Source organism: Scyliorhinus torazame, chromosome 15, assembly GCF_047496885.1.
Source record: "Scyliorhinus torazame isolate Kashiwa2021f chromosome 15, sScyTor2.1, whole genome shotgun sequence".
NCBI lineage: Eukaryota > Metazoa > Chordata > Chondrichthyes > Carcharhiniformes > Scyliorhinidae > Scyliorhinus > Scyliorhinus torazame.
The window spans coordinates 145,338,397-145,362,299 of NC_092721.1; positions in this window are offsets into that span (position 1 = coordinate 145,338,397).

The following is a 23,903-nucleotide window of genomic DNA, read 5'->3' on the forward strand; positions in this document are numbered from 1 at the left end:
TGGTTTTGGGTAATGAACCAGGCCAGGTGTTGGATTTGGAGGTAGGAGAGCACTTTGGGGACAGTGACCACAATTCGGTGACGTTTACGTTAATGGTGGACAGGGATAAGTATACACCGCAGGGCAAGAGTTATAGCTGGGGGAAGGGCAATTATGATACCATTAGACGTGACTTGGGGGGATAAGGTGGAGAAGTAGGCTGCAAGTGTTGGGCACACTGGATAAGTGGAGCTTGTTCAAGGATCAGCTACTGCGTGTTCTTGATAAGTATGTACCGGTCAGGCAGGGAGGAAGGCGTCGAGCGAGGGAACCGTGGTTTACCAAAGAAGTGGAATCTCTTGTTAAGAGGAAGAAGGAGGCCTATGTGAAGATGAGGTGTGAAGTTTCAGTTGGGGCGATGTATAGTTACAAGGTAGCGAGGAAGGATCTAAAGAGAGAGCTAAGACGAGCAAGGAGGGGACATGAGAAGTATTTGGCAGGTAGGATCAAGGAAAACCCAAAAGCTTTCTATAGGTATGTCAGGAATAAGCGAATGACTAGGGAAAGAGTAGGACCAGTCAAGGACAGGGATGGGAAGTTGTGTGTGGAGTCTGAAGAGATAGGCGAGATACTAAATGAATATTTTTCGTCAGTATTCACTCAGGGAAAAGATAATATTGTGGAGGAGAATGCTGAGCCCCAGGCTAATAGAATAGATGGCATTGAGGTACGTAGGGAAGAGGTGTTGGCAATTCTGGACAGGCTGAAAATAGATAAGTCCCCGGGACCTGATGGGATTTATCCTAGGATTCTCTGGCTGGCCAGGGAAGAGATTGCTGGGCCTTTGGCTTTGATTTTTATGTCATCATTGGCTACAGGACTAGTGCCAGAGGACTGAAGGTTAGCAAATGTGGTCCCTTTGTTCAAAAAGGGGAGTAGAGACAACCCCGGCAACTATAGACCGGTGAGCCTCACGTCTGTTGTGGGTAAAGTCTTGGGGGGGATTATAAGAGACAAGATTTATAATCATCTAGATAGGAATAATATGATCAGGGATAGTCAGCATGGCTTTGTGAAGGGTAGGTCATGCCTCACAAACCTTATAGAGTTCTTTGAGAAGGTGACTGAACAGGTAGACGAGGGTAGAGCAGTTGATGTGGTGTATATGGATTTCAGCAAAGCGTTTGATAAGGTTCCCCACGGTAGGCCATTGCATAAAATACGGAGGCTGGGGATTGAGGGTGATTTAGAGATGTGGATCAGAAATTGGCTAGCTGAAAGAAGACAGAGGGTGGTGGTTGATGGGAAATGTTCAGAATGGAGTTCAGTTACAAGTGGAGTACCACAAGGATCTGTTCTGGGGCCGTTGCTGTTTGTCATTTTTATCAATGACCTAGAGGAAGGCGCAGAAGGGTGGGTGAGTAAATTTGCAGACGATACTAAAGTCGGTGGTGTTGTCGATAGTGTGGAAGGATGTAGCAGGTTACAGAGGGATATAGATAAGCTGAGAGGTGGCAAATGGAGTTTAATGTAGAGAAGTGTGAGGTGATTCACTTTGGAAGGAATAACAGGAATGCAGAATATTTGGCTAATGGAAAAGTTCTTGAAAGTGTGGATGAGCAGAGGGATCTAGGTGTCCATGTACATAGATCCCTGAAAGTTGCCACCCATGTTGATAGGGTTGTGAAGAAGGCCTATGGAGTGTTGGCCTTTATTGGTAGAGGAATTGAGTTCCGGAGTCAGGAGGTCATGTTGCAGCTGTACAGAACTCTGGTACGGCCGCTTTTGGAGTATTGCGTACAGTTCTGGTCACCGCATTATAGGAAGGACGTGGAGGCTTTGGAGCGGGTGCAGAGGAGATTTACCAGGATGTTGCCTGGTATGGAGGGAAAATCTTATGAGGAAAGGCTGATGGACTTGAGGTTGTTTTCGTTGGAGAGAAGAAGGTTAAGAGGAGACTTAATAGAGGCATACAAAATGATCAGGGGGTTGGATAGGGTGGACAGTGAGAGCCTTCTCCCGCGGATGGAAATGGCTGGCATGAGGGGACATAGCTTTAAACTGAGGGGTAATAGATATAGGACAGAGGTCAGAGGTAGGTTCCTTACGCAAAGAGTAGTGAGGCCGTGGAATGCCCTACCTGCTACAGTAGTGAACTCGCCAACATTGAGGGCATTTAAAAGTTTATTGGATAAACATATGGATGATAATGGCATAGTGTAGGTTAGATGGCTTTTGTTTCGGTGCAACATTGTGGGCTGAAGGGCCTGTACTGCGCTGTATTGTTCTATGTTCTATGTTCTTTGCCCTATACTTCTGGGACCTGTATTGTCATTGCCGCAAAATTCATTCCAAAGGGGCCATCCTTTCCCTTTGAGATATTTTCTGATCTCTTCTTCCCATACGGGACACTGTCCTACTCTACTAGTCGCTGCGACCTCAAATTCCTGGTGGTTCATAAGGCGTTCCATTGCCTTCATTGCCGTTTTCTCTGACTCTGGGTTCTCTACTGAATTTGGAATAGGGGGTGATAAAGTGATGAGCAAACACGGGTACGGCTTACGCTAGTTTCCGGCCTACAAAACTCCCGACAGTTTTAAGCAACAAAATCTTTCAGGTTTACCTTATATCCCTGTTATTACGCATGCATTAACACACTACCGAATCTTGGAGGTTTGATCAGTATCATTCTTACACTTGTGGTTTTTCTATTTCCAATTGGATTCCAATTTAAATTTGGGTTCTCTCGGAGTGACTAGGCCACTTATAGGTCGAGTCCTGTCAGAGGTCGCAGGTAAATGTTGCTCTCTTTGGTTGGCTCTGAATATGGCGGTCAATATGGTCGCCTTCCTTAATCCTAATTATGTTTGCTCTAGAGTCGCCAGGTATCTTTCGATACCGCCACAAGGTTCAAACCCGAATACTGATCAAAAGAGCCAATACACCAGTTAGTTAGTTCAAATTCAATACTATTTATTTACACACACAGTAATATCTACTCATGCACGAAATACTACAGACTAAACTATCACTACTGCTAAAGCCTACACTTAGCTTCAGGTGCCCACTCAGTCAAAGGAACAATGGCCGTTGTTCGGATCTGAGGCTGCTGGGGTTGAAGTGGTAGAGGGGAAACAGCTAAGGTCATCCGTCTGGTAGCGTGCGTTGACCTTGGACTTACTTGCTTCTGGTGCAGCTGGTGGACGGGTCTCTCCGCTGTGAGAGCCAATTCCAAGAGAGCGATTCTCTCTTGGGGCCTTCTTCTTATACCTGAAGGGGACTTCGCGCGCTTTTGGGCGGGCCTTGAACTTGGCCCCAATTAATCGGACCGCATCTTGATCATCTGCATTGATCCTGACCAATAAAGGGTGCCCTGATGGCTGGGCGTGCCCTAGGTGGCCGTTGGCCTGCTTTGTTTTCTGCTTTCGGTTTGGGGAACTGGCGCCGCGATGTCTGGAGCCAAATCGGTTACTTAAGTATCCCCCTTTGTTCGCGGAGATGGGCCATTCATATGCTAATGGACCTACAGTTTCAGTCTTGTCTGGGAGCTACAGCTCCAATATGCAGACAGGCTCTGTGCCTGCTTGCTTTCTTTTTTTTTAAAAAATTTTTATTCTCCTTTTTCACGATTTCTCCCACATTTACACCCATCAACAATAAACAATAATCAACAAGATATGTCAATCCCCATAATAACAACAATCCCATCCGCCCACCAACCTGCTTGCTTTCTTAACATTGTCCATTTTTCCCTGCAATCTTTGCAAATGTCCATTTTGTATTCTGGAAGTGGCCATCCCAGATGGCTACAGGGATCCTGGTGTTTTCCTCCAACATCCAAGGTAGACAGCCACATTACACTTTGCCAGCCCATGGTCTCCTCATCACTGGAGAAGAGTGGCAGAACTGAGAGGCCTGAACATTGATGCTGGGAGCTTGGGGAGGGGGGTGCATGGCAGCAGTGGCCTGTGCCAGCAACAGCATCACAGAATCACACAGAATCAGAGAACCACAGAATCACAGAATTTACAGTGCAGAAGGAGGCCATTCGGCCCATCGAGTCTGCACCGGCCCGTGACTGCCATTCTCACATTGCACAGGGATGAAGCGGAAAAGAATCAAGAACGAGAGGGCACCAATTTAAAGAAGTAATTGTGATGTGAAAAAAAACTTTTTCACATGAATGGTTCGGGTGTAAATGCGCTGCCTGGTAGTGTGGTGGAGGCAGGTTCAATAGAGGCATTCAAGAGGGCATGAGATGTTTATTGGAATAGAAAGAATGTGCAGGGGGATGGAGAAAAGGCAGGGAAATGACACTAAGTCATGATGCTCGTTTGGAGAGCCGGTGCAGACACGATGGGCCAAATGGGCTCCTTCTGCACCGTAACAATTCTGTGCCTCTGGCATTTCTGCTAATCACCTTCAACCTGATGAATGGCCGTTCAACTTAAAACCTGTGAGTATTTCCGAGATTCAAATTCTTTCACCAAAGTTTTCTAGATTCCCCAATTTTTTTTTTTAAGTTATGCCCTCTGGTTACCGACCCTTCAGGCATTGAAAACAGTTTCTCTTTATTTAATAAATGTGAGAAGATTTGCAGTGTACCAGGTGTTAGAGAAACAGTTAAAGAGACAAAGCTAACCATTTGAGTTTGCTGGGGTTGATGTTCTGTCGCAACAGGCAATCTCTGTATTTTAAATCATACTGGTGATTAATAGCTTAAACATGAAATATATCTTTTGATGTTGATTGTCTCTGAGTGAATGGATTGATTAACAGTTCCTTGCCAAACCCAAGATAGTTTGTCGTTGCCAGTTTAGTGCTTCTTTCTATTTCATCAAGACAGAAAGAACCAACACATGAAGGTTCGATGGCGTAGCCCACAACCTCAGCATTACAGATCCTGGTTCAGGTTAACGGTCATTAAGGGAATTAGTGAAATGCAGTGATACATCTTGGGTCTTTAGTCTTTCTTTCCCACAGCTTCAATATTTCGGACCACTTCTCTAGGTGAGACTCGTCTCCCTGTGACAAGAAATGTGCCTTCCTCTGCTCAGTTACGAGGTTCTTTGTAAGGAGTTTGGGAGTGAAACAGAGAAGAAACACTTCCTATAACCAGGTTAGGCTAAAAGCTTTCAAAAGCTATTAAAATCTAATAAGCAATTTTATTAAACAATAGGTGAATGGGAGCTGGAGTGGCTCAATAGGTATCTCACCTATCTGAGCATCGAAGACCCTGGGTTCAAGTTCCACTCCAGGACTTGTTGGCTACAAAAGAATCTAATCACTCGCGCAGGAAAGACAGTGTGTGTTGGTGCCAGTCCCCAGTCTGGATAAGTGGGGAGGATGTGCAGCAAAAAGCGCATGGTGGCACAGTAGCACAGTGGGTAGCACTGGTGCTTCACAGCGCCAGGGACCCGGGTTCGATTCCCGGCTTGGGTCACTGTCTGTCCAGAGTCTGCACATTCTCCCTGTGTCTGCATGGGTTTCCTCCGGGTACTCCAGATTCCTCCCACAAGTCCCGAAAGACGTGCTGTTAGGTGAATTGGACATTCTGAATTCTCCCTCTGTGTACCTGAACAGGCGCTGGAGTGTGGCAACAAGGAGATTTTCACAGTAACTTCTTGCAGTGTTAATGCAAGCCGACTTGTGACATTAATAAAGATGATTATTATCTGACTGTAAAACCACCCCACCAAACCCCCAAAAATTTGATTAATATATGAAGGTGATCAGCTAACATTGTGGCAACCCCATGTAACATGAGAAAAGACAAAAGAGGAAATAATCAACAAATAAGTGAGCAGAAGTTTACTTGAATTTACATCAGAAACTGATTTCATATGGCCCCAGGATAGAAAGTAACACAAAACCCTGGAAAACATTCAACATGTATGGAGGGAAAAACATACTTTTTTGGTTCCAAAGAAGAATCATATTGGACTCGAAAGGTTACCTCTGTTTCTCTCTCAACAGATGCTGCCAGACAGGCTGTTATTTTCAAGCACTTGCTGTTTTTATTGCTTTAGAACTTGAGGATCTGCAGTACTTTTCCTTTATAACATTTTGGGTTGATGAATGGATTTTAAGGAAATACAGAGCCAGAGAAAAAATGAAGGGTAAAATTATAAGGGAAAGTCTATGATATATTAAGGGACAGGAGTGATTAAAAGACAAAAGGGATAATGAGGGATGAAGGGGCAGCAGGGTGGCACAGTGGTTAGCACTGCTGCCTCACAGCGCCAGGGACCTGGGTTCAATTCTAGCCTTGGGTGACTGTGTGGAGTTTGCATGTTCTCCCCGTGTCTGTGTGGGCTTCCTCTGGGTGCTCCGGTTTCCTCCCACAGTCCAAAGATGTGCAGGTTAGGTGCATTGGCCATGATATATTGCCCCTTAGTGTACAAAGATGTATAGGTTAGGTTGATTGGCCATGATCAATTTGCAAGGTTAAAGGGATAGGATGGAATAGTGGGCCTAGGTAGAGTGGTCAGTGATGTGTTGGGTGCTCTGGATCCGTGGAACACATACAGGCCACCAACAATTAAAATAGTGCAACACTATTTTATTAAGCTAGAAACTGTTGAACATACATTCACTGTGGGTTAACACGATGTTAGATTAAACTAAAGACCTATGCCTGTCCTAGCCAGTCTATGCACTCAGCACATGGTGAAGATCTGTGCTGTAAGCTGTAAGCTCTGTCCTTCTGAGAGGCTGCATCCCGAATGAGCGGGAACTCTGATGCCCTCTATCTATATAGTGAGTGTGCTCTAACTGGTGATTGGCTGCGGTGTTGTGTGTGTTGATTGGTCTTGCTGTGTGTCCATCAGTGTGTGTCTGCACCATGATATACTGGTGTATATTATGACATCCCCCTTTCATAAAAAATATATGTGTGTGGCAATAAATAACATGTGGTAAGAATGTTCCTAACTACGTGTGGGGTGCAAAGACATATTTACAGGACTACGTACATGAGAACTAATCTATTTACATGGGAAGGTGCCTGGTGCAGAGAAGCAGTATGCAACAGGAGTAACGAGATCAACACTATATACAAACCAGGGAAACGATCAAACAAAGCAACGAAACAATTCAGAGAGTCCATAAATTCAAAAAGTTCATAAATTTAGTCTCTGAGGTGGGCGACAAATTCTGGTTGACCACCTCAAGGGTGGGTTAAGAGCCGCCGGTTCAGGAGCGGGCTGGACTGCGTCAAAGTCAGGGGGAGGCAGAGTGACAGGGAGCTCTGCATAGTCCGTGGCAGGGTCAGCAGGAGGGCGAGGTGACACTGGAGGATCACGTGGCGAGCGTGGAACGAGACGAAAGGCACGTCGATTGCGGCGCAGAATAGAGCCATCCGGTAGACAAACCAGGAACTAGCGGGTGCCACCTGCCGAAGGACAACAGCGGTTGGAGACCAGCCACCATCCGGAAGATGGACGTGGACGTTGTCATCTGGAGCCAAAGCAGGGAGATCAGCTGCACAGGAGTCATGAGCCGCCTTGTGCTGTGCACGAGACAGCTGCATCCGGCGAAGGACTGGAACGTGGTCGAGGTCTGGGACATGGATGGACGCCACCGTCGTCCTCAGGGTGCAACTAATGAGTAACAGGGCTGGCGATAGGCCAGCAAGGCAAGGTAGAAAGCAGACCCAGCATTAGCAGCCTTGCATAGGAGCCGTTTGACGATATGTACTCCCTTCTCAGCTTTGCCGTTGGATTGGGGGTACAGGGGACTGGACGTCACATGGGCAAAATTGTACCGCCTGGCAAAGCTGGACCATTCTTGGCTGGCGAAGCAGGGGCCATTGTCCGACATAACCGTGAGCGGATGCCGTGTCGAGCAAAGGTTTCTTTACATGCACGAATGACGGCACACGAGGTGAGGTCGTGCAACCGTATCACCTCCGGGTAATTTGAAAAGTAGTCCACGATCAGGGCATAGTCTCTACCCAGCGTGTGGAACAGGTCGATGCCCACCTTGGTCCATAGTGACGTGACCAACTCATGGGGCTGCAGGGTCTCACGTGGTTGGGCCAGCTGGAAGCACTGACAAGTGGGGCAGTTGAGCACTGTGTTGGCTATGTCCTCATTAATGCCGGGCCAGTACACTGACTCTCCGGCCCGTCGGCGGCACTTTTCCACGCCAAGGTGGCCCTCGTGTAGTTGTTCCAGGACAAGCTGGCGCATGCTATGCGGGATGACAATGCGGTCCAGTTTTAGAAGAACCCCATCTACTACCGCCAGATCATCTCTGACATTATAGAACTGAGGACATTGGCCCTTGAGCCACCCTTCCGTTAGATGGCATATGACACGCTGTAGCAAGGGGTCAGCCGCCGTCTCGCGGCGAATTTGGACGAGGTGTTCATCCGTGGCAGGTAGATTGGAGGCTGCGAATGCCACATGGGTGTCAACCTGGCAGACAAATCCCACTGGGTCACATGGAGTGTTGACTGCCCTGGAGAGAGCGTCAGCAATGATGAGGTCCTTGCCTGGGGTGTATATCAGCTGGAAGTCGTATCGCCGGAGCTTGAGAAGAATACGCTGGAGGCGAGGCGTCATGTCGTTCAAGTCTTTCTGTATTATATTGACCAGCGGGCGATGGTCGGTCTCAACAGTGAATTGAGGAAGTCCATAGACATAATCATGCAACTTAACAACACCGGTCAGAAGGCCCAGGCACTTCTTTTCTATCTGCACGTAGTGCTGCTCCGTGGGGGTCATCGCACGTGACGCATATGCAACAGGGGCCCATGATGAGACCTCATCACGTTGAAGGAGCACTGCCCCAATGCCAGATTGACTGGCATCGGTCGAAATTTTGGTCTCATTGCTGGATCAAAGAAAGCTAAGACCGGGGCCGTGGTCAGTTTTGCCTTTAGTTCTCTCCATTCGCGCTCGTGGGCAGGGAGCCGTTGGAAGTCTGTCGTCTTCCTGATCAGGTTCCTGAGAGCCGTGGTATGAGAGGCGAGGTTAGGGATGAATTTCCCTAAAAAATTGACCATGCCCAGAAATCGGAGGACTGCCTTCTTGTCCTCTGGTGTTTTCATAGCTGTGATGGCAGCTACCTTGTCCGCATCCGGCTGCACACCCAATTGGGAGATTTGGTCCCCGAGGAACTTAAGTTCTGTCTGACCAAAAGAGCATTTGGCCCTGTTGAGGCGGAGGCCATGCTCATGTATACGTCTGAATACGAGCTGGAGGCGACTAACATGCTCCTGCATGTGATTATGTCATCGACATAGATGCGAACACCTTCAATACCTTCCATCATTTGTTCCATAATCCTATGGAACACTTCTGATGCAGAGATGAACCCAAACGGCATCCTATTGTAACAATATCTTCCAAAGGGGGTGTTAAATGTGCAGAGTTTCCTGCTGGATTTATCGAGCTGGATTTGCCAGAATCCTTTTGAGGCATTGAGTTTGGTAAAGAGCTTGGCGCGAGCCATCTCACATGTGAGCTCTTCACGCTTGGGAATTGGATAGTGCTCTCTCATAATATTGCGATTTAGATCCTTGAGATCAATGCAAATTCTCAATTCGCCGGAAGGCTTTTTTACACATACCATGGAACTGACCCACTCGGTCGGTTCCATGACTTTGGAAATCACTCCTTGGTTCTGGAAGTCCTGCAGCTGCTGCTTGAGGCAGTCCTTAAGGGGTGCTGGGACCCTGTGAGGTGCGTGCACCACAGGCGTGGTATTCGGTTTTAATAAAATCTTGTAGGTGTACAGGAGCGTGCCCATGCCCTCCAAGACGTAGTGGTACTGGTTGATAATGGCATCGAGCTGCGCCCTGAAATCAGTGTCCTGAATGGCAGACGCATCAGCAGGAGAGAGAGAGTGAACTCTCTGAACTAGGTTCAACAGCTTGCATGCCTGCACGCCAAGCAGGGAGGCTTTCGAGGAGCCCACAATTTCAAAGGGAAGGATGGCTTTGCGTGACCTGTGTGTCACTTCAAGTTGGCATGAGCCGCTGGCAGCAATGGCATTGCCATTATAATCTAATAGCTGGCAGGCTGATGGCAGGATGGCTGGTTTGACCCGAAGGCTTTGGAGGTCAGAGAGCGCAATGAGATTGGTGGAGGCACCAGTGTCCAGGCGGAATCGTATTTGGGACCGGTTGACCATAAGGTTGGCACACAACTCATCGTCCGGATCGATGCTGTATACTGATAGAGGCTGGATTCTTTGCTTCGGGGACACCCTGTTCTTTGTAATGATACCAACTCGAAAAGGCGCCTTTGGGTCCTCGGTGTCAATATCGGGTAGCAGATCCGAGTCGGGCTCGGTGCCCGTGGGTTGAATAGCCCGGACATTCCTGCGAGGCTGGCTGGAGTGACGAGAGTTGGCTAGCTGAGCTGATCTGCATAAAGCTGCATAGTGGCAAAGTTTGCCACATCGCAGGCATCGTCGGGATTTGGCAGGAAATTGCCGCTTTAAGTGGGCGGAGCCACAGTTGCCGCACATTGTAGCATCAGTACGTTCGCTGCACCACCGCGCATGTGCGGTGCGGTCGTACGTGGTGCGCGCCTGCACAGTACGTTCGGCGACGTCGCCGTCCCCTCGTTCGGTGCGCACAAGCGCGGGAGTCCGCGAAAAGCGCGCAAAATGGCCGCCCTCATCCAAGCTGAGGCCCTGGAGTTGCACGATTGCTTGGACCTCTTCTGCCTCGTGTGTACCTTCCCGTGTCGCTTCAGCCGCTTGGATGTGGGAATACCGACCAGTGGCGTGTTCATGTAGCACGCAGGTCTCGATGGCAATCGCTAGGGTGAGCTGCTTTACCTTGAGGAGCTGCTGGCATAGGGGGTCCAACTGAACACCGAAAATGATCTGGCCGCGTATCATGGAGTCGGGGGTGGACCTGTAATTACAGGACTGCGCAAGGATGCGGAGGTGGGTGAGAAAGGACTGGAAATGTTCATCCTTACCCTGCAAACGCTGTTGGAATACATAGCACTCAAAACTTTCATTCACCTCGATGTTGCAGTGACTGTCAAACATATGGAGGACCGTCTTGAATTTTGATTTATCTTCATCACCAGCAAAGGTGAGAGAATTGAAAATGTGGATGGCATGTTCCCCGGCCGTGGATAGGAAGAGAGCGATCTTCCTGGTGTCTGAGGCAGCTTCAAGGTAGAGCTAGAAGCATTATTTGAATATCTTCCAGTTGGCCCCTAGGTTACCGGTGATGCGGAGCGGCGGCGGCGGGCGGACGCTGTCCATTTTGCAGGATGGCTGTATGCTGGTGGAAGGCAGATCATTTGCAGGTAGGTCTAAGAAGTTCTAACATCCCTCAACTCCTGGTATCATGTTGTGTTGGGTGCTCTGGATCCGTGGAACACATAATGGTCATCGACACTTAAAATAGTACAACATTACTTTATTAAGCTAGAAACTGTTGAACATACTTTCACTGTGGGTTAACATGATGTTAGATTAATGCCTGTCCTAGCCAGTCTATGCACTCAGCACATGGTGAAGTACTGTGCTGTAAGCTGTAAGCTCTGTCCTTCTGAGAGGCTGCATCCCGAATGAGCGGGAACTCTGATGCCCTCTATCTATAGAGTGAGTGTGCTCTAACTGGTGATTGGCTGCGGTGCTGTGTGTGGTGATTGGTCTTGCTGTGTGTCCGTCAATGTGTGTGTCTGAACCATGATATACTGGTGTATATTATGACAGTCAGTGCACACTCGATGGGCCAAATGGCCCCCTTCTGCACTGAAGGGATTCTATGTTCTAAAAGAGAGTGGTAAACAAAGTGACCAACTCTGCCGGATTTTTAGGATATGCCCCATGATCAAGGATATTGTCCCATGTCCTGGGTTGCCATGACACTATTATTCAGATGTTTAAAGTATGCAAATGCAAAGTATGTATATGCTCAATTGCACTTCTCCCGGCTGCCTAGAGAGCAGCACCCCCCCTCCCACTGTCACAGGTTCACCAGACACCTCCCCCCCCTCCCCCAACACTCAGAGGTTTGCCAGCCCACCTTGCCCACTTGCACGTACCCCAATGTCAAAGAGCTCCTTAAGTTTTCCACCTTGGTGGTAACGGGACAACTAAAGCAACTAAACTAGTTGGCCGGGATTCCCCGACTCCGCGCCGGGTCGGAGAACTGCCGGGGGGGGGGGCACGAGAATCGTGCCACGCCGCCCGACGCCACCCTGCCGATTCTCCGCCACTGATTCTTGGGAGTCCGTGGGATTGCCGCCACGCTGGGTCGGGGGCTATTGAAAGCAAGCCCCCCCCCGCCCCCCCCCCCCCCCCCCCCCCCCCCCGGCAAATCACTGGGCCTCGACGGGCCAAGTGCCTGACGGGTTTGGCCAAGTCCCATCGGCGTAGGTTACGTATGGTCCTACCTGGCGGGACCTCGGAGTTCTGCCTGCGGGGGCCGTCCTGGCGGGGGGTGTGGGGGGGGGTGCAATCCGACCCCAGGAGAGCCTCCACGGTGGCCTGGCTCCGCCATATTGCCCAGGGGCCAGCGCGGAGACGGGAGCCCACGCACAAGGGCGGAATCACACCGGCCATGGCGCGCATGCGAGGACTCACGCCGGCCGTGGTGCGCCGGCTTTCGGGCACCGGAGCAGCAGATACCACACCGGCGCCCTACTAGCCCCCTAGGAAAGGGTGAATACCTGCCATTTGAGGCCCATTGATGCACAGGGGGCGGGATTATTCCTTCTGGGCACTATGTCCCCACACCGGCGGGAAAACCGACGCCAACCACTCCGACGTCAACTGCCCTCGATAGTGAGGAATTCTCTAAATTTTCAGGGGCTAGTTTGACACCGGAGTGGTTGGTGCCGCTCCAGTCGGTGCCGAAGGGCCGTTGTGAGTCTGCACATGCGCAGAACGGCCGGTGTGATCTCGCGCATGTGCAGACCGGCCGGCGTATTTCCGTACATGCGCAGACCGGCTGGCGTATTTCCGCGCATGCGCGGGGGTTCTCTTCTCCGCTCCGTCCCCGGGCAATATGGCGGAGCTCTACAGGGGCCCGGCGCAGAGGAAAAAAGGCCGCCACGGAAAAAGCCCGCCCGCTGGATCGGTAGGCCCTGATCGCGGGCCAGGTTACTGTGGGTGCCCCCCTGGGTCGGATCCCCCCCGCGCCCCCCCCAGGACCGCCCCCACACACTTATCTGCCAGGTCCCGTTATGCGTGAGGTGAGTAATTCACGCCAGCGGGACTGGCCAATACTGGATGGCCACTCGGCCAATCGGGGCCCGGAGAATCGCTGGGGGGTCTGCTGTCAATGGCCCCCGACCGGCGTGGCGAGAAACCCGCCGCTGCCCGAAAAACGGCGCCGGAGAATAGGGCAGCCGGCGTCGGGGCGGCGGGGTGGAATTCACGCCCTCCCCCGGGGATTCTCCAACCCGGCGGGGTACGGAGAATCCGGCCAAGGTGAGTATTACCCTTTGTGTGGGGTATTAATGCTGACTGGCCAGCATTTCTGGCTTCAGATGGTCCCCACAACTTTAAAAGGAGAAGTGAGAAATACTTGTGAATCAACAAAATGGCTGAGGTAATACAAAATTTTAAAATGTGGGTTAGTTTCAAATTGCAACCCAGGCATAAAGCAGGTGTTGTAAATTGACTGCCCATGACACAAACCATCTGATTGTTATTTCCATTGTAAATTGAAAATTGTAACACAGGAGCGAGAGGATATTAAAAAAAAAATTTAGAGTACCCAATCTTTTTTTCCAATTAAGGAGCAATTTAGCGTGGCCAATTCACCTACTCTGCACATCTTTGGGTTGTAGGATGAGACCCATGCAGACACAGGGAGAATGTGCAAACTTCACACAGTCAGTGACCCAGAGCCAGGATCGAACCCAGGTCCTCGGTGCAGTGAGGCAGCAGTGCTAACTACTGGGCCACCGTGCCATCCAGGCGCTACGGAATAACAATAAAACTCAGGTAATTTTTCTGCATTTTACGAGAAGGATGCGAGGCCAATTATAAATGACCTTCTACCAGTTGACTTAAGATCACCTAATACATCACAGAGTGCAGTTCAACTCTGGGACCTTGTTTAATGTATTAATAATCATTAATTTTTTTAAAATATAAATTTATAGTACCCCATTTTTTTCCAATTAAGGGCCAATCCACCTACCCTGCCCATCCTTGGGCCGTGGGGGCGAAATTCACACCAGCACGGGGAGAACGGGGAAACTCCACACGGACAACGACCCAGAGCCGGGACCGAACCTGGGACCCCGGCCACCATGCTGCCCCTGTTAATAATCATTAATAATCTTTATTAAGACCATAAGACCATAAGACATAGGAGCGCAAGTAAGGCCATTCGGCCCATCGAGTCCACTCCACCATTCAATCATGGCTGATTTCAATTCCATTTACCCGCTCTCTCTCCATAGCCCTTAATTCCTCGAGAAATCAAGAATTTATCAATTTATTAGTGTCACAAGTAGGCTTACATTATCACTGCAATTAAGTTACTGTGAAAAATATATGCCTCAGTATCACAAAGGCCGATGGCGTAACCATTCAAGTTCAGTATTTTTATGCAAAGGACAAACAGCACCAAACATGTACCACATGAACCAACTCAACGAGGGATTTGTAAATTAATCACATAAATTGAGTTGAAAAGTACAGGGTAGGACTTCATAGTTTTTATTCTTTTCCGGTGAAGCCAAGCTTCATCAAAGGCATGTAATTCTACTTTAATGCACTGTATTACTTACTTGTATAGCATCAATCAATAACGTTACACTGGTCAAAGCAGAAAATATGTTTCTTTCTTCCAGTCCTGAAATGTTGCCTCCCAAGCAATAAGTAGATAAGCAAGACTAAATCTAATATATTTAAGACCCATCAAAAGAGTTGGATCAGTCAGTGTCGAGGATTAGGAAGATAAAAGGTTAGCTATACTTACAGCATATCCTTTATCTGAAGGCACTTTGGTACAGAGTTAAGGCAGTTCACAGTAAATGAACCAGACTAATTAAATGAACCTCTTCAGTCCCAATATCTTTAGCAAAAGGAATTATCGTTCAGCTCCATTCAAAATTATTTCTAAGTAGTCAGGAAACTGAATCAGACATAATTTACCATTAATTGTGGAATTCCTAATGCCCTAACATTTGGGCTGACATATCATGACCCATGTTTATGTAGAGGTCCCTTCCCAATTATTACCTAGGTCAAGTTAACATTGCAGTTGGGCAGCAACTTAAAACTATGTGAAGCAAAATGTGCACTCTTCTTAGCAAAAAAGTAGCACTTGGTACAAAATGGTTCTCCCCACTTTTGAATCATATTTCCATTTTTGTTGAAAACAGAGGAAAGTCACTGGTGTATCCCACGTTTCAGTTATGTCAAAAGACAAGAGAAACTAGGATTGGTTTCCTCAGAGCAGAGAAGGGGAAGTTTAATAGTGATGTGTTATGTTCTGGAATGCACTGTCTGAAAGATCGATGGAAGGAGACTCAATGGCAACTGTCAAAAAGGAACTGGATATATATTTGTAAAGGAAAGAATTACTGACCTGTGGGGAGAAAGAAAATGTGGGGGCTGGGACTAATTGGATAGCTCTGCCAGAGAGCTAGCACAGCCACAATGGGATGATTGGCCTGCATCAGCACCAAAAGACTCAATGATTTCATGTGATATTGTTTACATAGGATATATGGCACGGAAACAGGCCATTCTTCACAACCAGTCCATGCCGGTGTTTATGCGAACCTCCTCCCGTCCTTCCTCATCTAAATCTACCATTGTAATCAGCTGTTCACTTCTCCCCACATGCTTGTCTGACTTCCCCTAAAATGCATCTATATTATTTGGTGACTCTCTTATATTGATGGCCTTTTGTAATGCTCTTCCCCATAAGCGCTATCAAACCTTACCATCATTTTAAATAACTGTACTAACTCACTCCCCAGTCTTCTTGAAGAGAGAAGTAATCCAGCCTGTCAGTCCTTGACAGATATGTATATCTATGCATTTCTGGTCTCTGCACCCTCTCCAGTACCTTTATATCTTTACATGATGACCAGCAATAAGGCTGAAAGCTCTTAAGTTACAAAATATTAAAACCAGGAATTTCAGCTTTTGACCAAAGTGGGTGAATAGTTAGCAGAGCAGCAAAGGATGAAAGAAAGGATAGAGGGCAAGCACAGAATGAATGCGGCATGACTACTGCTAGGAAACTGGGTGCATTTTCCACTGCCTCTGGTCACTTGTCAGTTGTATGTAATGTGAAGTGTTGTAAAGCATGACTGGTCCTTGAAGGAGAGAATGCAGGACAAATTCTATGGTTCAATGGTTCTAAGTTGTGCGGAGTCAATTAGGGACATCTAGCAACGTGGGCAAAGCTCAGATCTCTTATCTGATTGATAGCCTCGATGGGGAAAATGATGTGCTTCATTGGAAAGAGGGCATTTGACACCTGCCTCATGGTTGAATGGACAGCAATCTGTAATGATGTTGCTGATGTGGCCTTTTGCAGCCAGCCTGGCAGTCCTGTCTGTTCCCTGATGTTTGGCTCCAATTCCCGCTGTAACAGGCGACATACATTCGTGACTGCCTGTTTGCTGAATTTGAACCTTCTCGTACACTGTTCCTCTGTCAAGTTCAGGTATTGTATTCCGTTCAGTAATGTTCTGTAAAGTCACCTATTCACTTCCCTTTTTTGAGCCTCTGCAGGTCTGAGTTCCCTTGCTTGCTGCTGATATTTTTTCCCTTGTGTGGCAGCCTCAAAGGCAATCGCAGCAAAAAAAAACATTTCCCGATTACTGCAGCCAATGAGGTAAAACAGAGCTCTTGCTTAGAAAAATCAGTTCTTCAATAGTTTGGTAGTATCAAAAATTCCAAAATGCAACCAAAAGAACCAGCTCCAAAAATCTCCAACAAACTTACTTTCTAGGGACTTAGTGTATTGGTAACAAAGATTCCTTTGAATATGCTGCTGTTGTCTGTTTCCTGAATGTTTCCGTCATAAGAACACCAGGAACAGAATAAGGAGTAGGCCATTCAGCCCCTCGAACCTGCTCCACCAGTCAATAAGATCATGGCTGATCTGATATGGCCTTAACTCTACTTTTCTGCCTGTCCTCATTAAAAAATCTGTCTAACTTAGCTTTTAATATATTCAATGATCCAGCCAGCCTCCACTCCGCACTGGGTGACAGAAAGCTTTGAGAGAAGACCCCCCCCCACCACCACCACCATCTCTGTCTTAAATAGGAGACCCATTATTTTGAAACTGTATCCCTTCCTCCACAAGAGGGAACATTCTCTCAGCATCTACCCTGTTAAACCGCTTCAGAATCTTGGTTGTTTCACAAGGATCATCTCTCATTCTTCTGAATGCCAATGAGTACAGGACCAACCCATTCAACGTTTCCTCATAGACAACCCTTTCATCTCAGGAATGAGTCAAGTGAATCTTCTCTGACCTGCCTCCAATGCAAGTGTATCCCTCTTTAAGTAACATAACCAAAACTGTACATAGTACTTAGATGTGGTTTCAAAAATACCCCATACAGCTATAGCAAGGCTTCCCTACTTTTAGATTCCACCCCACATGCAAAAGGACCAACATTCTCTTTACCTTCCTAACTAGTTGCTGCATTTGCATGCTGACTTTTTGTGATCCATGTCAAAGGACAACCAGGTCCCTCTGTACCACAGCATTCTGCAGTCTTTCTCGATTTAAACAATATTCTGCTTTTCTACTTGCCAAAGTGGACATCCTCACACTTTCCCACATAATACTCAATCTTCCAAATGTTTGCCCACTCACTTAACACATCTTTGTCTCATGTTCTGCTGGAGGCCCTTAAGAATATAAAAATGCAATGCACCCAGGCACCAATTTACAAAGAATGTCCTAATGGAAGGACAGAACCCAGCATTTATTTCAATCAGTTAACAGCAATGCCTAAGGAGCATCTCAACCAAAATGAAGGCCAACGCTTTCCATTCTAATTTCCAGAAGTAGATGTTCCATTGAGAAATTGGAGTGTTGAATGACCAGTTAGAGCCCAAAGGGTGAGCAAATGTTATTTAATTTTTACCTCACGGAGAGGAAAGGGAGAGAAATAGTGTAAGACGCATTCAGAAAGAATGTGATGCGTTCAGGAGAGTAGCCGGACAAATGCTCACAGAAAACGTTGCAGAAGAATAAGTAAGTTAAGTAAAGGTTGTATCTGATTAGGTGCAGATACAACAGAGACCATTAAGCTGCTTGCTCGATACAGTTTTCATGCCCATGGCCAATGGTTTTGCCAAGGCTTCACTCCCTTTGAACTGACAAATTACTGCATGTACAACATGTCTGACAACGTAGTATAATCAAAGGTCAGCAATAAATCCCTAATGGTGCTGATAAATTCATTGGTAATTGTGTAAAATGACTTGTAGTTGTCTAACCTATCCAACTGGACACTTTCAAATCTGCCCTAATATCTCTTTATGTGGCTCAGTATTTGTTTATAATGTTTATAAAGCACTTTGTGATGTTCAATTATGGTAAAAGTGCTATTTTGGATCCAGTGATATGAACTCACCAGTATTGAGATATCATCGTGATATATAACGTATTATTATATATAATATATGTTTGGGCATAACAACATTTCAATATGCATGGCAACATTGTGTCCTCAATACTTCTTAATTTTTATTATATCCCTACTATGTCTTGGTACCACCCCGGCAGCAGCATCTGAAGGAGGCAGGCTACTGAGAGTGTTGGCCAGTTGCGTGCATTAACCTTGGTGCATGATCTCTGGTATTCCAGGGTCTTGAGGGTGGATCACCCTTCTCGGCCTCGCCTATTGGGGGCTCCGGGGTCACTAGCAGAGTGCCCCAAGTGGACACCCCCAGGGCTGCTAGCTGGCGCCTCTCCTCCCGTTCGGTACGTAATCGCACCTCCCTGTAGCTCCGCGGCCAATCTATACCATGTCCAGGGTCGTATGCTCTGCCACGGTGAGGGGCCGCAGGTCCAGCGGCCCCCCTCCAGTTTCTTCCCGCTCCCGGCGGTTATGGGTGCCTTCTCCTGGCGGGGGAGGGGGATAGAAAATGACAGTATTAGACAGTCTGACGATGCATGCAGGCCAGGGGGTGGATAGCTGGTGGCCACAGTGGCCAGAGCACCCGGCCATGCCGGCTGGTATGGGTGCTGTCATGTGGTGCAGGGTAGGGCTTCGGCCGCCCTCTGGGTGGGGGTGGGGGGGTGAGGGGTGGGGGGTAGGTCGGGTTACAGATGTGTGGAATGGGGTAAGTGCCAGAGGCACAGTGTTGCCTACTCACCCTGGCCACCCTGAGGGGGTTGTGCAGTTTTGTCCGGCACTGCTGGCCGGTTGGGACGGTGTTTCTGGTGGTGCTCACCACCTCCTGAGCCCAGTCACGGTGAATGGCGGCAGCTAGCAGCCTCCTACTCTGGCCGCGGTACAGAGTCAACTGCCTCTCCTCCACTGCATCCAGGAGGGACTCCAGCTTGCCGTCGGTGAACCTTGGTGCCGCTCTCCTTGCTGCCACTTGTTGGCTGGGATGGTGTGTGTGGGGAGTGAAGTGTGTATATGCGGCTGCAGCTTGTCAGCTTCCTGAGTGTCAATCGCAAATCCGGTGAATCCGGCACCGTTTCTCCTTGGAATCCCTGGTGCTATCCCCTTTACAGTCGCTGAATTGGTCCATGTGCGGCACCAGTTTCGCTGTCGTTGAACTCTACGAATCCTGCGCCGGCATGAGCGCAGAATCCAGCCCCATATTTTTCAATGTTTTCCCAATTTCACCATGGTGCACTGTGAAACAGGCTTGTGTGTGTATGGGTGTCACTAATTAAATTAAACTGAAGACAATTAGACTGTAAGGTTAAAAACATCAAAAAAGTGGTTAGGTGCGAAAGCAAGTTATTTAAAGTGGAGATGGGCATGGTTGAGATGTGATACCAGTGAGCAGTGTGAATTGAAATGTGCATTAGGGAGATAAGGAGGGTGACTTGAAGTTTAATTCTTGTATTTCAAAATGAAAATATACAATTGGCAAAGATTGTAAATAAATAAAGCAAAGTACCAGTTTATTTTTATGCAAAAGCAGTACCCATAAAATAACATGAAAGATTTGTCCATTCTGGGAAAGGTAACTTCCAAAGGTATGTAAAAACAATAGTTTTGAAGATGAAACGGGAAACATATTTAAAGAGAGACTGAAGACTGTATCGGTAAGTGTGGTTATGAAACCTGAAGCAGTGTGTATTGGAAACAGATCTGTGGAAAAGAGGTTGCCAACACCCTCAGAGAAAAATATTTGGGTCTGAAAGGTTTTGATACAAACTTTGGCTTTCAGTATTGGATGTATGAGAGAGAGAAAAGCCTGTGCAGATTTGTGGAAATATTACTGCGATTTATATGGATTGAAATCTATGAGGACTGTTGCCTTCAGGGGATATTTAGCTCTGAATCAATTAAGCAGAAACATTTCGAGGAAATGTTTGTGGAAGTATTGTTAACTGTGTAAATGTAATCTTGTGCCTTTAAGTTTTTTCCTTTTTTCAAAATAAACATTTAAATTTAGTTTTTAAGATCTTCACAAATGGTTTGAAATTTTTCTCCTGACTTCAGATACTTTCTCATAAAATACAAATTGCAAATTGTTGTGATAGCTTGTTCAAGTTTCCCTTTGGGATTTGGGCAACTTGGCATTTACCATCTGCCACAATCATTTTTTTAAAATTTAGAGTACCCAATTTATTTTTTCGAATTAAGGGGAAATTTAATGTGGCCAATCCACCTAACCTGCACATCTTTGGGTTAGGGGACAAAACCCATGCAAACAAGGGGAGAACACCACACGGACAGTGACCCAGAGCTGAGATCGAACCTGGGACCTCGGTGCCTTGAGGTAGCAGTGCTAACCATTGCGCCACCGTGCTGTCCCTCACCTGCCATATCATAACAAGGGAAACCTATGGGGAGGCATCACTAAATCATGTGGCAACTCTTTGTCTGTGGCATAACATATTTACGAACAGGGAGCCCAAAAAGATAGCTATGCACCAAAAGACATGGTGAGGGGGGTAATGTAAGGGGTCCAAAAACATAAATTGACAGTTGAAAGGGGAGACTATTGGAAGTCAACTGATGGAGGGAGTCAAGGGGGGAATGGAGGCTGAGTTAGGCAAGGATTGTCCAGGCAGCCCTGCAAATGGATGATCACATGCCCGAGTGTTCTCACTGCCTGCAGAGACTGGATGCTTGCAGATGCGGGCCTTCCATAGCCCACTCCAACCTGGATTGAGTCAGCTGACAGCAGGGGTGGACATTTGCTGCCTGCCCCCACCATGTGATTGGACCTGGACCACATGCCCACCACATGCACATACAATTTACATTTTGATCGGGCCAATTGCAGCTCCCACTCCCTGTCCCATTGTCAGAGGTTCTGATTAGATTCTGCTACTGGATTCTTAAATTGCTCAAGGAGAGCTTGAAAGTTTAGACCATTGAATTTCTATTGTCTTCTGATAGAGCCCTGCCCCATTGCCCTTTTGGCACTGATGTCACTTTAGTAGCCATAATACTGTCCAAATGTAATCAAAAGCTTGGTCAGACATGCAGGGAAGTAATTTGAGAGACTGTTGCTGTATTGCAGCAAAAGGGGGTGGTGGCTGCTGTATTGTAAAAATGTGCAGTGAGTTCAGCTGCTTACACTTGTTCTACAGAGGTTTTACACCAGTATCTGCCGCAATAAATATGCAAATAAACAAACACAGGAAAGATGTGTGTAACCTCCCCCACAGGCCACCAAAAGGCAACAGCAATGTAAATGTGAGGGAATCGAGGCCTTCGTCATTTTAATCTCAAATTTGACATCAATTTTTTTTAGCTTGTTTTTTTAATTCATGTTGACATATTCCACATTTACAAGACAATTTTGATTTCTCTCTTCTGCTTCCTTTGTTCCTTCTTTAACTAACTTATTTTTATTGTCATATTAACCTTGTCTCCTATCTTCTCTCCATGCTCTTTCTGATTGGCGCTCCCATCCAATAAACAGCTAAGTTGTCCCAGCACCAATAGATGAGTGCAAATCTCAATTGTCCCATCACATCCTGTCAAGAATGATAGTGGATCATCAACAGGAACTGGAGGAGTCTCTTTTCATTGATATTCTTTACAATTACATTTACAACAGGACATAGGCACAGAACTCGGATTCTCCGTGTGACAGAGTCGTATTAGCGGAGGTCAAGCAGCAAGTCAAACTGCCTTATCTGTCAACAAGATAGCTCCACTTGACCCAGAGAGGAAATAACTAATGAATGGGGGATATGAAAATTATTTTTGCTAATAGCAATGCTATTTTCAAACGAGATTGAGATAAACAATAAAGAGCTAATTAGGGCAGCACGGTAGCATTGTGGATAGCACAATTTCTTCACAGCTCCAGGGTCCCAGGTTCGATTCTGGCTTGGATCACTGTCTGTGTGGAGTCTGCACATTCTCCCCGTGTGTGCGTGGGTTTCCTCCGGGTGCTCTGGTTTCCTCCCACAGTCCAAAGATGGGCGGGTTAGGTGGATTGGCCATGCTAAATTGCACATAGTGTCCAAAATTGCCCTTAGTGTTGGGTGGGGCTTCTGGGTTATGGGGATTAGGTGGGGTTACTGGGTTATGGGGATAGGGTGGAGGTGTGGACCTTGGGTAGGATGCTCTTTCCAAGAGCCGGTGCAGACTCGATGGGCTGAATGGCCTCCTTCTGCACTGTAAATTCTATGTAATCTATGTAATCTAACATGGTTACCTTGTACCACACTACTGTCTCAGGACTGACAGCATAATCTCTGAAGATGCCATTTAAGATATCTAATGATATCTTGAGAAACTTCATATTGTAATACAGCAATTACAATTTAATTAAGTTGTACAGTATATAATCACAAGTACCAGACAAAGGAGTTGTGGATAAACAGGTGTTTGTAAACAGCTCTGTCTGTGCTGTAATTATTGACTTTGAAAGGCATTAAGATTTGAAAACTATTTCTGTGTGTCGGTCTCCTATGATTGTTTAGCATCGTACAATTTATTTAGAGTATGATGCTTTTAATAAATGGTAAGAGAGACCAAAGCAATGGACAGATTTTTAAAAATTACACCATTTAATGTTCAAAGTGGTAGAGTCTGAACAGACCTTTAACCTGGAATAGTGCCAGACTGCTTGTGCATTGGAGAGAATCTAAAGACCCTGGCCGAGCAGCTGCAACAGTTGCCCGGAACTGATGGTGGCAGCTGCTAAAAGCTGGCATCCAACTTCAGTGATATTGCCAGTGAAGCACTCTGAAAGCCAGATGTTTGGAGTAGAAGAACTTGATGCATTCCAGCTAAGAGTCTCATATAAAGGGATCAAAGTCTTTCTCTCACTCTCCCAGGCGAGAGTGCCAAGGGATTTAGGAAAATTTAGCCAGCAGCAAAAGCCAGACTGGAGACTATTTATAAAGACAATGATGGATTTTGATTGCAAACCTCATTGTTTTGATTATTTTAGTATTCTGTTCCATTTATGTCAATATTTAATTGAATATTGGATGTTTTGCAAATTCTTCAGTACGAGGCATGGTTCAAATCCAATTTGCAGCACTTCAATGAATTTGGCAAAGTCTTATGCCGTTTAGGTATTTGGCTTCATTCAGCAGTAGCCCTCTGGAGTTAGAAATTTCTGACTTTACTCCCCATTCCAACAGACTTGAGCACATAACGAAGGCTGACATGTTCTAGAGCATCCTGAGAAAGTACTGAATTTTGAATGAGATGGAGGGTACCTATCACTGCAAGGTCAGAAGGTTCTAGTGGTGTAATCATGTGATGAAGTCACACCACCAGGTATGGGGAACTACCAATTTAAAGGGGATAGACCAAAAAAGGACAGCAGGAATTCATAGA